Source organism: Hypanus sabinus, unplaced genomic scaffold, assembly GCF_030144855.1.
Source record: "Hypanus sabinus isolate sHypSab1 unplaced genomic scaffold, sHypSab1.hap1 scaffold_118, whole genome shotgun sequence".
In the NCBI taxonomy this organism is placed as follows: domain Eukaryota; kingdom Metazoa; phylum Chordata; class Chondrichthyes; order Myliobatiformes; family Dasyatidae; genus Hypanus; species Hypanus sabinus.
The window spans coordinates 896,935-910,069 of record NW_026779240.1 but is presented as its reverse complement, the minus strand read 5'-3'; the positions used below and the strand labels follow the sequence as shown (position 1 = coordinate 910,069).

The 13,135-nt window shown below is 46.1% G+C and overlaps 1 pseudogene; it reads right to left on the bottom strand.

Annotated features, from left to right (window-relative positions):
* Window positions 1–2,081: 2,081 nt before the first annotated feature.
* LOC132386492 (gastrula zinc finger protein XlCGF26.1-like) lies at window positions 2,082–9,002 on the bottom strand (annotated as a pseudogene).
* Window positions 9,003–13,135: the final 4,133 nt, after the last annotated feature.

Genomic DNA, 13,135 nt, shown 5'->3' with positions numbered 1-13,135 from the left:
TCCAGTGAGATGATAGGACAGTTAGTCTGAGCTCAGTGGTCAGGAATATGTCCGGGTGTATTAAGGGTGAGTGTTTTGGGTACTGTAATTGGGGAGGATGATGAAGTAGGATAAAGTCAGCAGGATTCCTTTACAGGAAATAGTGTCTGACAAATCTCTTGGAATATTTTGAGGAAATAACAGGCAAGATAGATAAAGCAGAGGCAGTGGATGTTGTTTGCTTGGATTTTCAGATGATCTTTAACAAGGTACCCCATGCAAGGCTAGTTGAGAGAGCAAGGAGGCATGGGATCCAAGAGGACGTTGCTTTGTGGATCCAGAACTGGCTTGCCACAGAATGCAAAAAGTGGTTGTAGTCGGGTCATATTCTGCATGGAGGTCGGTGATCAGTGGGGTGCCTCAGGGATCGGTTCTGGGACCCCTACTCTTTCTGATTTTTATAATTGACCTGAATGAGGAAGTGGAGGGATGGTTTATTAATTTTGCTAATGCCACAAATGTTGTGGGTGCTGTGGATCGTGTGGAAGGATGATAGAGGTTACAGTGGGACATTGACAGGATGCAAAACTGGGCTGAGAACTGGCAGATGGAGTTCAACCTAGATAAGTGTGAGGTTGTTCATTTTGATGGGGCAAATATGATGGCAGAATATAGCATTAATGGTAAGACTCTTGACAGTGTGCAGAATCAAAGGGATCTTGGGGTTCCAGTCCATAGGACACTCAAAGCTGCAACACAAGTTGACTCCGTGGTTAAGAAGTCGTGCGGTGCATTGGCCTTCATCCACCATTCGACTGAGTTTAAAAGTCGTGACTTACTGTTGCAGCTATATAGGACCCTGATCAGACGCATTTTGGAATATAGTGCGCAGTCCTGGTCGCCTCACTACAGGAAGGACGTGGAAGCCATAGAAATGTTGCTGAGGCGATTTACAACGATGTTGCCTGGATTGAGGAGAATTCCTTATGAGAAGAAGTTGAATGAACTCGGCCCTTTCTCCTTGGAGTGACGGTGGATGAGAGATGACCTGATAGAGGTGTACAAGATGATGAGAGGCATCGATCATGGGGTTTGTCAGAGGCTTTTCCCCAGGGCTGAAATGACTACACGAGAGGGCACAGTTTAAATGTGCTTGGAGGTAGGTACAGAGGAGATGTCAGGGGTAAGATTTTTACGCAGAGAGTGGTGAGTGTGTGGAATGGTCTGCCGGCGGTGGTGGTGGAGGCCGAAATGAGAGGGTCTTTTAAAAGACTCCTGGATAGGTATATGGAGCTCAGAAAAATAGAGGGCTATGAGTAAGCCTAGGTATTTCAAAGGTTTGGCACAGCTTTGTGGGACGAAGGGCCTATACTGTGCTGCAAGATTTTCATGTTTCTATGTTTCCAAGTTGCTGCATGTGAGGCTGCTTAACAAGATGACAGCTCATGGAATTACAGGAAAGAGACGTGTTTGGATCGAAGATTGGCTGACTGACAAGGGAGAAAGAGTCAGAATAATATGGACATTTCTGCTTTGCTGTCGGTATCTCATGGTGTTCTGTAGGGGTCAGTATTGAGACCGCATCGTTTCATGTTAAATCTGAATGATATGGATAACGGAATTGATACCTTGGCGACGAACTTTGCAGTTGATACAAGGATACGTACGGGGCAGGTAGTTTCGAGAGAAGTGGGAGTCTGCAGAAAGACTTCGATAGGTTTGGAGAACAGGCAACGAAGTGGCGGATGTAACACGGTGTGTGCAAGGGAACGGTCATGTACAATTTGTAGAAGGAATAGGGGCGTAGAAAAAAAATGGGAGAAAATTCAAAAATCAGAAGAGCATAGGTACTTGGGAGTCCTTGAGCAGGAGTCCCTGTTGTTTTGCTTGCAGATTGTGTTGATTAAGGATGGCAACAGTAATGTTAGCATATAATAGCAAGGATGTGACACTAGCTTTAAAACGCATTGGTCAGATCGCTCGGTGTATTGTGAGTTGTTTCCGACCTGTTATCTGAGAAAATGCTACTCTCGTATTGGAGCTGGTCCGGAGAAGTTTCACGAGGGTGATTCCAGGAATGCAATGGTTAAGTATGAGGAGCATTAGACGGCTTTGACCCTGTACTCGCTGGTCTGGAAGAAAGAGAGGGGATCTCAATGAAGACTATTAAATATTGAAAGGCATAGACAGAGTGGCTGTGAAGAAGATGCACCCTGTACTGTGTGAATCTGGGACCAGAGGACAGCCCTCAATGTATAGGGCATCCACTGACAGCAGAGATAAGGAGGAATTTTAATCTTTAGAATTCATTCCCATGAACGGAGTAGCGGTCAAGTCATTGAGTGTATTTTAAATGGATGTTCAAAGATTATGGGGAGAAGGCAGGAGAATGGGGTTGAGAGATAATCAATTGGACACGAAGGAATGGCGGAGCAGACTCGATTGGCTGAGCAGCCTCTGTCCGATATCTCATGGCTCATGGTCTGAAGAAGAGGCCAGTGAGGTTTCATTAGGATTAGAGTATTCGCGCCTGGATTATTGTATTCAGTTTTGGTCATTCTGCACAAAATGCTGGTGGAACACAGCAGGCCAGGCAGCATTTATAGGGAGAAGCACTGTCGACTTTTCGGGCCGAGACCCTTCGTCACTGACAGTGCTTCTGACAGTGCCACCAGCATTTTGTGTGTGTTGTTTGAATTTCCAGCAGCTGCAGATTTCCTCCTGTTTGGTCATTCTGCTACAGGAGAGAGGACGTCATGCTGGAATGAGTGCAGGGGAGGTTTACGAGAATGGTGCCGGTACTCGAGGGACTGAGTTCTGGAGAGAGGTTGGACAGGTTGGGATTTCACACCTTGAAGTGCAGGAGATTGAGGTGACCTTATGCAGGCGTTCCAAACCATGAGGGTACAGAAATGGGGTATATGCGCAGTCCTTTTCCCCACCTTTGTGGAATCAACAATCAGAGAGCACTGGTTTAAGTTGAGAGAGGATTGATTTAATACGGATCCCAGAGGGAAATTATCAATCCACTCTCCCTTCCGGTTCATTGTTTAACTAACACGATGAGCGCACTCTCAGGTTGGAGGAGCAACACCTCATATTACATCCGGGTAGTTTACTCCTCAATGACATGAACATCGATATCTTTAACTTCTACCTCTACCTTTTTTTTTCATCAACCCACACGCCCGTCTCCTCCATCCTATCTCCACTCTTCCCCACTGCGGATTGTCTCTCTCTCGTTCCGCTTTTACTTTTTCCTCCCCATTATCCACTCTCCTATCCTATCAGATTCCTTTTTGTTCAACCCTTTGCATTTTCCACCTGCCAGCTCACAGCGTCTCACTTCATCTCCCACCTCCCCCACCCACTCACCTTCACTCTTATCAGGCTTCACCTATCACCTACCAGCTTGGACACTTTCCGCTCCCCGCACCATCTTATTCCGGCTTCTCCCCACTTCCAGTCCCGATGAAGGGTCTCGGCAGGAAATCTCTGTTTTGCTTTATCCCCCTCTATAGAAGCTACCGGATCTCCTAACTTCCTCCAACATTTTGTGTCTGTTACTCTGCATCTCCAACATCTGCAGAATCTCATCGGGACAGAGTGCAGAAAGCAGAGACTACATCGGGTCTCACTAATGTCGAGGAGGCCACAACTGGAAAACTGGAAACAGTAGATGACCACAACAGTCCCGATGTTGAGAAGTTGCCTCATATAGAAGGACAGTTTGGGACCCTGACTCGTGATGAGGAGAGAGGTTATCGGCAGGTCTGGCACTTCATCCACTTGCAGTTGGCTTCCAGCCCCGACACCCCTCCTTATCGCTGTAAACCTCCCCCTTTTGTGGACAACACTGCCACTTGGTGGTGATTTGCCGCAATAACAGGACACACTGATTTGTGGACTCCATTGTCACCAGGTGGCGCTCTGCCGCAATAACGCTGAGAGACAGAAATGTGACGCTCAGCTGCTGAAATGTTTATTCAAGATTCAGGGTTGCTTAATTCCATTTTCAGCTGACACGTGTAAATGAGGTCGAAATAATTATTACTCCGGCTCCAGAGCAACACAACAACACAACAGTAACAACAGATTATATACCGTGCACGGATTGATTGTATGTTCATAAAGTGAATAAAAACGGGGTGGGTGAGGAAGGATACCTATGGTCCACACTGTCAGGGTGTTGAGTTCACCAGGAGACAAAGACTGCAGGGACGAGAGGTTTTCTGTTGACTAATACACTGTGTGTGGACCCCGCTGGCAATTCTGGTGTTGTGACCCGAATCGAGACAAACAACACGCTGCCCACTCCACCAACAACACGGCACAGCCGGACACATAACAGGGGACTTTACATCCCACAACACTGGATTGAGTGATGAAACCCGTGATTAATGTTGTTGTCCCTCCGAAATCATAAGGAACGCCCAATAAGGTGCTTTTAAATGTGAGCGCACCACCACAGGTGACGTCACGACGACCCCCCCCCCCCCGCCCCCCGCTCCTGACACCGTGATCTGCCCTCACGTGCGCGGTGTCGTCCGCGTGCTGGTGAGCTCGGGCTTTATCAGTTTAACAGCTGGGAAATAATCACGTGACCACTCCCTCCCTCACCGCTGTCAGCACAGAATTCAGGAGCTGCGCTATTCCCATTAGTGCAAAACGATGTCAATCACTCATTACCACCCGTCGCAGAGGCGGACAAGCCGAGAGGGTGTTACCCCCACTCCAACCTCGAACTCCCCATCACAGCAGAGTAAATGTCCGCTTTCTGATTTATTTTAATTTCCCTCCGAGGGAAGTCGGGGCGTTTCTGAAGCGTCTCCTGCGGCCGGAGTCTGATGTATCGCCTCGAAGTAGGAGGAGATCGTTCGGTCCGTCGGTTTGATGCCGGTTCCCCGGGGAGGGAGAGGAGGGATTTTATTGATAGGAAAAAGATGGTGTGAGAGGGGCGGACAGGATGTTTGTCCCGGTGGAAATCTGTGGAACCGTCTGAGCACACGGTGGTGGCGAGCAAAGGGATTCACACATGGGGGCAAACACCGGCAAACTTTTGACATGCAAGTGGGGCCAATGGTCCGGGAAACGTGACAATTATGCGTGTTTTGTTGAGATTGTACTTGGACTCCCACTCCCCATACTAACAGGGTTATATAGACCAAAGAACAAACTGTTGGAGGAACTCAGTGGGTCGGGCAGCATCTGTGGAGAGAAATGAACCGTTAACATTTCAGGCTGAGGCCTTCCTTCTGGACTGAGAGTGGACAGAAATAGTCAGAAAAAAAGAGGTGAGGGGTACGGATGGGGCAAGAGATGTGGAGTGAGAGTTGGATATATGCGATGGAGGAGGTGGGAAGGTGGAAATAGTGACGGGGTGGGAGGTGAGTGGTTGAGGCAACACGGGGCTGCAGAAAATGGAAATTAATTCCACAGAGGATTAACAAAGAGGTTAGAGAATGTTTGGTATAGAGAGTGCAATGAAGATTCACCAGACTGATCCCTGGAGTGGTGGGGTCATCATATGAAGAAAGATCAAATGCGATAACCCTTTCATTTAGAGAATTGAGGACTGAGAGGTGAACATTGAAATGCACAACATCATTACCGATTGAACCAGGGATCCCAGTCTCTGCAAAAGGGAGTGGATGCCTAGATTATATTAAAAAAAAACCCATGTATTTTTTTTTTACTTTACCTGCTCTCCCAGTTTTACACTTACCCTGGTCCTTCACACACCCTTACACCTTAAGATTCAGCCCAGTAGCAACAGTCAGCAATTCATTCATTTTGGCGTTTACTAATGCCTCAGGGGTTGGCGTTTCCAGAAATTTATCAGTATCCATTGCTGCTGATTTCCACACACAAATAAATCAAAAGGGATTTCCCCAATCAAATCGATAATAAATCGATCAATAGACCTCAAATTTGGTCCTATCCCAGACGCAGGCCCCAAATTTGTTATGAACCTTATGCTTTAGAAACGAGCCAGCAGCAATAGACTACACCTGGAGTCTGGTTTTGATGTTAAAACCACTATCTTTAATAGAATCTACTTAAAAAAATTGCAAATTAAACAAGATAAACAGAAGTTAACAGTGTTATGTGTATATACGTGTGTAAATATAACTCCCAAACTATTGAGCTCAGGGGAAACAAGGCTTGGAGTCTTGAGATGGTAAAGTGCGAAAGTTCAGTTCATCCACAGAATAGATGATAAGAGATATTTGTAATCCAGGGTAAATATCAAGAGAAGGCAATTATGTCAAATTCCACAGGTTCCATGGTGGTAAAATGAGAGGACAGTTGCTGTATACTTTATCTGTCATCATTCCAAATCCACATCTGAATTATTACCGAAAGTGACTTGTCACAAGGGGTATTGTCTTCAAATGAATTACCACACCACATCTAGGCAAGGGTTAAGACGTCAGTGGTCTTCACAGGATACCTCAAAACAGATCCACTGATATGGATCAAACAGGGTCACAACCACACATTCGAAGTATGGTGAATTGATAATTAACCTACCATTGTGGGCATAGGAAAGTTCTAAAGAGCGACCCTGTGGTGAACTACATACACCTGACTGGACACGCCCCCCCCCCCCACCTTGCTGACTGCTCCTATGTCCTCCCACAGACCCCTGTATAAAGGAGATTGGAGGCACGGCTCCTCCCTCAGTCTCCAGGATGTGTGTGTTGATCTCTTGCTGTTCTGCTGCTGAGAGTGTTCAATTTTTCAGCTAATAAAAGCCCATATCTCGCCTCATGTCTCCGAGAGTTATTGATGGCGCATCAGACCCTTGGCCGCTAGTTCCTGGATTTTGATCCTTCCGTTTTTCCTCCTTCTGACTCTGAGTGTCTGTGTCATCGGTTAAAACTAAACAAGCTGCGAGCGATGTAAATAAGCTGTAAGTCAGACTGATTCACCTTCTTAATCTCTGTCTCTCTCTTCAAATGACAGTCCACAGCAAATGAAACCTAGGGATTCATAACAATGGCCACTCCCCATTGTGAACTTGCTGATGTCTCTGCAGGGTGGAAGAGCGAGTGAATCTCTTCCCACATACTGAACAGGGGAATGGCCTCTCCCCAGTGTGAACTCACTGGTGATTCTGTAGGGTGGATGAATGAGTGAATCTCTTCCCACATTCTGAGCAAGTGAACGGCTTCTTCCCAGTGTGAATTCGATGATGACTCTGTAGGTCAGCTGACCGAGTGAATCTCTTCCCACAGACTGAGCAGGTGAATGGCTTCTCCCCAGTGTGAACTCGCTGGTGCCTCTGTAGGGTGGATGAATGTGTGAATCTCTTTCCACAGACTGAGCAGGGGAATGGTCTCTCATCAGTATGAACTCGCTGATGACTCAGTAGTTGGGATGACTGTGCAAATCCCTTCCCACATTCTGAACAGGTGAATGGCTTCTCCCCAGTGTGAACTCGCTGATGACTCTGTAGGTTGGATGGATCAGTGAATCCCTTCCCACAGACTGAGCAGGTGAACGGCTTCTCCCCAGTGTGAACTCGCTGATGACTCAGTAGTTGGGATAACTGAGTAAATCCCTTCCCACATTCTGAACAGGTGAACGGCTTCTCCCCAGTGTGAACTCGCAGATGACTCTGTACTTGGGATGACTGAGTGAATCTCTTCCCACAGACTGAGCAGGTGAACGGCTTCTCCCCAGTGTGAACTCGCTGATGATTCTGTAGGGTGGATGAATGAGAGAATCTCTTCCCACAGACTGAGCAGGTGAACGGCCTCTCTCCAGTGTGAACTTGCTGATGACTCTGTAGGTTGGATGACCGAGTGAATCCTTTCCCACATACTGAGCAGGTGAAAGGCTTCTGCCCAGTGTGAACTCGCTGGTGACTATGCAGGGTGGATGAAGCAGTAAATCCTTTCCCACATTCTGAGCAGGTGAACGGCTTCTCCCCAGTGTGAACTCGCTGATGTACCAGTAGGGTGGATGACTCACTGAATCCTTTACCACATTCTGAGCAGGTAAATGGCTTCTCCCCAGTGTGTACTCTCTGGTGTCTCTGTAGGTTGGATAAATGAGTGAACCCTTTCCCACACTCTGAGCAGGTGAACGGTTTCTCTCCAGTGTGAACTCGCTGATGACTCTGTAGGGTGGATGAATCAGTGAATCCTTTCCCACACTCTGAGCAGGTGAATGGCTTCTCCCCAGTGTGAACTCGCTGGTGACTCTGTAGGTTGGATAACTCAGTGAATTCTTTCCCACATTCTGAGCAGATGAACGGCTTCTCTCCAGTGTGAACTCGCTGGTGTCTCTGTAGGGTGGATGGATCAGTGAATCCTTTTCCACATTTTGAGCAGGTGAATGGCCTCTCCCCAATGTGAACTCGCTCGTGACTCTGTAGGTGGGATAACCGATTAAATCCCTTCCCACAGACAGAGCAGGTGAATGGCTTCTCCCCAGTGTGAACTCGCTGATGTACCAGTAGGGTGGATGACTCAGTGAATCTCTTCCCACAGACTGAGCAGGTGTATGGCTTCTCCCCAGTATGAACACGCTGGTGTTTCCATAGGGTGGAAGAGTGAGTGAATCTCTTCTCACAGACTGAGCAGGTGAACGGCCGCTCCCTGGTGTGAACTCGCTGGTGAGCCATTAGGTCAAATGACTGAGTGAATCCTTTCCCAGAAATTCAGCAGATGACTAGCCTCTGCCCAGTATGGTGTGAACTGACTGGTGTGTCCACAGGTGGGAAGACCAACTGAATCCTTTCTCACACACAGAACAGATGAATGGCCTTGCCCAGTGTGAATTTGTACCTTCCAATTGAGATAACTGAGTGAATCCATTCCCACTTTCTGAGCAAGTGAATGGCCTTTCTCCTGTGTAAAATGACGGGCTTGCCAGTTGGTCAAATGACCAAGTTAATCCCTCCCCACAGTCTGAGCAGGAAGGATGGTCGATTGAATCCCTTGTTCCACTTATTAAATATCTAGACAGAGACAACAAAACTGATGTGCCGTGTTTGAGCTTCCTGGAGACAAATTCCTTCTCATTTTTAACCTGTAAAAAGATATACAAAATCCATCAATGGGTTTAGGACAACATTTCAGATGAGATTACTTGAGTTGCCAAGCTTTGATCTGGTATCACACTGTTACAGTGAGGTTAATCCCAAGTTAGACAGATAAATACTGGCAGACCACAGTATGTGCGCTTGCAACACTGTGTGTCAGACAGAGTGGTCAGCAACACTGGGGCTTCACAGGGGACTGTACTGTCTCCCTTTGTCTTCATCATCTACACCTCAGACTTCAACTACACCACAGAGTCTTGCCATCTTCAGAAGTTTTCTGATGACTCTACCATCGTTGGATGCATCAGCAAGGGAGATGAGGCTGAGTACAGGGCTACAGTGGGAAAACTGTCACATGGTGTGAGCAGAATCATCTGCAGCTTAATGTGAAAAAGACTAAGGAGCTGGTGGTGGACCTGAGGAGAGTTAAGGCACCAGACACCCCTGTTTCCATCCAAAGGGTCACTGTGAACATGGTGGAGAATTACAAGTACCTGGGGATACGAATTGACAATAAACAGGACTGGTCAAAGAACTCTGAGGCTGTCTACAAGAATGGTCAAAGCCGTCTCTATTTCCTGAGGAGACTGAGGTCCTTTAACATCTGCCAGATGATGCTGAGGATGTTCTTCGAGTCTACGGTGGCCAGTGCTATCATGTTTGCTGTTGTGTGCTGGGGCTGTAGAATGAGGGTAGCAGACAGCAACAGAATCAACAAACTCACTCGTAAGGCCAGTGATGTCGTGGGGGTGGAACTCGACTCTCTGACGGTGGTGTCTGAAAAGATGATGCTGTCCAAGTTGCATGCCATCTTGGAAAATGTCTCCCATCCATTCTATAATGTACTGGTTAGGCACAGGAGTACATTCAGGCAGAGACTCATTCCACTGAGTTGCAACACTGAGTGTCACAGGAAGTCATTCCAGCCTGTGGCCGTCATACTTTACAACTCCTCCTTCAGAATGTCAGACACTCTGAGCCAATAGGCTGGTCCTGGACTTATTTCCACTTTGCATAACTTATTATCATTTAATTATTTTTGGTTTTATTTTGCTATATTTCTACTCTATTCTTGGTTGGTGCAACTGTAACAAAATCCAAATTCCCTCGGGATCAATAAAGTATGTCTGTCTGTCTGAAATCTTCTCCTGACTGGACAGTGTGCTGGTATCTGGAATGACCATCAATTCTCTGATGTTCTTCCTGTCTCTATAAGAATGGGGCATTTTATACCCTGTTTATACCCAGTTTATACCCTGGCTCAGTTTGACTCTCTCCATTGGTATTATTCCCTGTTCCTGCTGAGCTGCATGGGTGCCTGGCCCCACAGTAACTGAAACAGTCTCACACAAATAGTCTCTTGACGTGCAGCTGGGATTTTCTTTTATGTATTATTAACTTAATGTGCCACAGTTTTAACGCCATATAAAAATTCCTGCTGAAATGGCTGGTTGGTCCGCACAGCTGTTAAAAGGACTTAGGGTGAATTTTTGTATTATTTCAGGTTGTTGTCACAGTCATAGAAAATTTCAACACAGAAACAGGCCCTTTGGGCCATCTAGTTTGTGCTGAACTATTCAAACTGTCCACTCCCAATCCAGGTACCTACACGAACCTCTTAAATGTTAAAATCAAGCTCGCATGCACCACTTGTGCTAGCTGCTCATTCCACATCCGGAAGACCGTCTGTGTGAAGAAGTTCCCCTCATGCTTCCCTTAACGTTTCATGTTTCACCCTTAACCCATGGCCTCTTGTTGTCTCAGTGGAGAAAGCCAGCTTGCATTTACGCTATCTATCCCCCTCTACCACAATCAAATCTCCCCTCAATCTTCTACATTCCAGAGAATAAAGTCCTGACCTGTTCAATCTTTCCTTATAACCCAAGTTCTCCAGACCTGGCAACATCCTTGTGAAATTTCTCTGAACTCTCTGAAACTCTTTTACATCTTTCCTGTAGGTAGGTGACCAAAACTGCACACAATAATCCAAATTAGGCCTCACCAATGTCTTCTACAAGTCAACATAACATTCATCTATTGTCAGTATTTGGTTCATCAAAGACAATGGGCTGAAATCTTTTTTTCCATCTCTTTCTAACCGTGATACCACTTTCAGTGAATTAAGGACTTGTATTCCCAGGTCCCTTTCTTCTACAACACTCCTCTGTGCCCGACCAGTCACTGTGAAAGACCTCCCTTGGTAGGTCAGACCAAAGTTCAACAACTCACACATGTCTGCATTAAATTCCATTTTCCATTTCTCAATCCATTTTCCTAGTGGGTCCAGATCACAGTGCAAGCTATGATAGTCCTCCTCGCTGACCACTACACCACCAATCTTCGTTTGATCTACAGATCTGCTAATCCAGTTAAACACACTATGCACTAGAATACCGATATAGATGACAGACAACAACAAATCCAGCACTGATCTCTGTGGCACACCACTAATCAGAGGCCTCCAGTCAGAGAGGCAACCATCTGCTACCACACTCTGGCTTCTGCCAAAGTCGGTGTCTCATTCAATTTACTATCTCATCTTGAATGCTGAGTGACTGAAACTTCTTGACCAACCTCCCATATGAGACTTTGTCAAGTGTCTTGCTAAGGTAGACAACATCTACTGCCTTGCCTTCATCCACTTCCCTGATAACTTCCTCGAGAGACTCTATAAGATTAGTTAAACATGACCTACCATGCACAAAGCCATGCTGTCTATGCTTAATCAGTCCACATCTATCCAAATACTTGTATGTCTGGGTCCAGCACATAATGTAACTACTGATGTCAAGCTCATCAATGTACAATTTCCTAGTTTATTTTCAGAGCCTTTCTCAAACAGTGGAACAACATTGGCTGTCCTCCAATCCTCCAGTCCCTCACCTGTCACTGAGGATTATTTAAATGTCTCTGCTTGTGCCCTGACAGTTTCTGCACTTGTCCGCCGCAGAGTCCCAGGAAACAACCTGTCAGGCCTTGCAGATTTATCCACGCTAATTTGCCTTAAGACAGCAAACACCTCCACCTCTGTCATCTGCACAAGGTCCATGAAGTTGTTGCTGCTTTGCCTCACTTCTATAGACTCTGTGTCCATCTCCAGTGTAAATACAGATGCAGAAATAATCTCCCCCCATCTACTTTGTCTCTTCATATGGATTACCATTCTGATCTTGCAGAGGATTAATTTTTTCCCTTGCAATCTATTTGCTCTAAACATATCTGCAGGATCCCTGAGGATTCTCCTTCACCTTCTCTGCCCAGGCAAGCTCATGCCTTCTTTTATTTCTTTCATAAGTGTTCACTTGAATTTCCTGTATTTCATAAGAACCCCATTTGTTCCTGTCTGCCTGTACCTGGTATGCACCTCCTTTTTATTGATCTGGGAGAGGAAAGCCAAAGATGTGAGAGAGCTGCATGGAGGGAGGTGGGGGTAAGGGGGGCTAAACTAAACTTGCAGGGGGAATGGGAGCCTGAATAACAGAACAGATAGTGGAGGGGTGATGGAGACAGTTGGTGTTCAGTCCTCAGACAAAGTCAGGAATGAAAAAGTTGAGCATGGTTCAGTGAATATGCTGAGCCCTGTATATTTCAATACCAGTGTAGGAAAGGTGGATGTGTTCAGGGCATGGATCAACACCTGGAATTAACACTAGGATCTGGCAACTGTGGACTGGGACAGGCTGCTTTATGGCAAAGGTGTGTTTGGTAAATGGGAGTCCTTCAAAGCCAAATTTTTAAAGTACAAAGCGGGAATTTGCTTCTCAGAATAAAAAGTGAAGATAAAAACTGTAGGGAACCTTGGATTTCAAGAGATATTGAGACCCTGGTGAAGCATAAAATGAAGTTGTATAACAGGGATAGGCAGGATAAGAAATGCAAGAGAACACATAAGAAATAAATCCAGATGGCTAAAAGAAGGCATGAGATTGTCCTGCAGAAATGATGAATCATAATCCACAGGGTTTCTCGAGATAGATCAAGAGCAAAATGATTGCAAGGCACAAAGCTGTTCCTCTGGAAGACCGGAATGGCAATCCACATGTGGAATGAAAGCACATGGGGGAGATCTTAAATATTTTTTCATCTATGTTTACTCAGGAG